This window comes from Macadamia integrifolia, unplaced genomic scaffold (genome assembly GCF_013358625.1).
Source record: "Macadamia integrifolia cultivar HAES 741 unplaced genomic scaffold, SCU_Mint_v3 scaffold2458, whole genome shotgun sequence".
NCBI classification, from domain to species: Eukaryota; Viridiplantae; Streptophyta; class Magnoliopsida; order Proteales; family Proteaceae; genus Macadamia; species Macadamia integrifolia.
The window spans coordinates 10,853-13,664 of record NW_024868730.1 but is presented as its reverse complement, the minus strand read 5'-3'; positions in this window follow the sequence as shown (position 1 = coordinate 13,664).

The following is a 2,812-nucleotide window of genomic DNA, read 5'->3' as shown; positions in this document are numbered from 1 at the left end:
ACAAAAATTAATTTCATTCTAGGAAAGTACCCTTCTCCAGATCTCAATGATTACGAGAACTATCTCCCTCCTCCCGAGTCTTCGATAATGTTGATTGACCATACGACTGAAGAAGCAGGAGAGGAGGTGGACCAAGAGGTGGCTACCAAGACTACTGACCTAAAGAAGGAGCCTCTTTAACGATGTAGTTGGCTTCCCCACATACTCTTCTTGTCTTTCATGCTTCTGTTCTTAGGCCCCCTAAGGGAGCATTTTCCTTGTAGAAAATGTTTTATAGTTTTGGTCCCTTTTCGGGCATGAATGTAACAAACTTTGTGGGATTAATAGAACCATTTCTTTTGCTTCTTCTTTAATTGTCCTTTCTCACTGTTTATTTGTGTGCCTTAAAGTGTAAGGTCTTGAGGTGCAGAGTCAAAGCCCAGACTTGCATACCTTAAAATCTAAAGGCTTAAGGTATCGAGCTAAAGCTCGAACTTGCTTGCCTTGATGTCTAAGGGCTTAAGGTGCGGAGCCAAAGCTCAAACCTACTTGCCTTAACATCTAAGGACTTGGGGTGCCGATCCAACGCTCAGTCTTGTATGCCTTAGCATCTAAGGGCTTAAGGTGCTAAGCCAGAGCTCAGATTTACTTCTCTAATCATCTAAGAGCTTGAGGTGCCTAGCCGAAGCTCAGACTTACATGCCTTAACGTGTAAGGTCTTGGGGTCCCGAGCCATAACTTGGACTTCTGTGCCTTAACATCTAAGGGCTTACAGTGCCGAGCCAAAGCTTGGACTTGCGTACCTTAATGTCTAATGGCTTGAGGTGCCGAGCTGAAGCTCGGACTTGCATGTCATCCTAGAGATATGACATGAACCCTTGACTGGGCCAACGATCCTTTTAATTAATATGTGTCGGATAAATAAATTGGGAACCATATTTCTATGACTAGATGAAATTGAATTAGATGAATCTTCAAAAGTAGAAACAAAACAAAGTGTATCTTCGAAGGTAGAAACAAATGTGGACTAAATAATAATTTAAGATATCTCTAAAATTGACATGAACCTAAAAAGAAACTTGGGACTGGCACTTCATTGGTATTGGTTAATGAAAGAATTTTCTAAGATTTTTTGGATTCCATGCCTATAGTATTACCTTACCCCCTGAGTTTGTAAGTGGTATGCGCTGGGGCGGACCATTCTGGAGACTATGTCCATTATGGAGACTATGTAGGGTCCTTCCATGTTTAGGCTCAGCTTGCCAGAATTTCTCGGGTTTGACATGGCAACTTTCTTGAGGATGAGGTCTCTGACCCAGAAAGTCCACTTCTTGTCCCTTTTGTTGTAGAACTGGGTTGTCTTTTTTGCTTGTATGCCTCATTCAACATCAGGGCTTGTTCTCGGACCTCTTCGATGATGTCAGTTTTTGCTCGTAATCCCGTTTCATTTCTTACTTAATCAAATACTGATATAGAATCTCTCACAAAATCTCTTGAAGGTGGGGTAGTCTAATTGTTTTCTATTCTCTGTTAGTAGAATTTTTTGAATACCAAAGCGATAGATAATATCATCTCGTACAAACTTCTCGGCGTTGAGCTTATCTGTCTTTGCTAGGGGCCATGCTTCCACACATTTGTGAAGTAATCGATATCTACAATTAGGAACTTGACTCCCCCTTTTCTCTTCTTGAACTAGCCTAAGATGTCCATCCCCCACATCACAAAAATGGGATGGGACATATGATAGGGCTAAGCTCGATTACTGGGACATGCAGGATTGGAACGTATATTTGACACTTGAAGCAATGGTGTAAAAAATTTCATCGTTTCTTCTTACATTTTAGGCCAATAGAACCTTGGTGCAGGAATTTATAAGCTAGCGTCCTGCCACCCATATGACTTTTGTAAATTCCTTCATGTACTTCTCTTAATGCCCGCTTGGCCCTTATCGGGTAGAGGAAAGTCAATAGTGGTCCAAAGACTGATCTTTTGTAAAGCACTCCTCTTTGGATGGTGTATGTCACACCCCGTTCACCCTGAACCGGAGCGGTGACCGAGTTAACACCGGTTAACCCAAACCTGCCAGGATCATCAGATACTGTATTCCACCACAGCATACACACACTAACACAAGTTCATCAGATCAACGGAAGACTAAGTTTTACCTGTGAATAATTCTCATATACTTGATACCCGAATTGTGATACAATAAATATATATATACATTTGGGCCCGAAGGCATGATATATACACAAAAAGAATAAAGTTCAAATATCAAGTATATACAGGAAATCATCAAAATCATCAGAGTACACAGCTCGGCTCGGTATCAAGGCTGGAGCTCAACTCGGCATCAAGGGTTGTGCCCAGCTCGGCATCACATAGAAGAGTTCAGCTCGGCCTCAAGAGTGGAGATCAGCACGGCCTCCAGGGTGGAGCTCAGCTCAGCCTCAGAACTGCTGTCCTGCAGCACAGCTCTCGCACGAGCAGTCTACGCCGTGCTCAAACTCCTCAGGGGTCCACCAGTCCTCTTCAGGAAACTCGACTGTGGGACCCACCCCATGCTCCTCAGATGTATGACCTGCGAAATCATCTAAAAAAAAGGGTGTACACGTGGAATGAGCTCACTAGCCTAGTAAGTAGAAAGGTGGACCACACACAACAGTCCACACATCACAACACATCATATGCACTACATGCCATGCCATACATTTTAATTCACATCCACCTAAGCAACATTACTAAGTCTTTGGTTTTAGTGCTACTACAACCACAGTGCGCGTATACTCCGGGTACGAGCCGCGAACTCCCTCCCGCGATACGCCCATAGGGC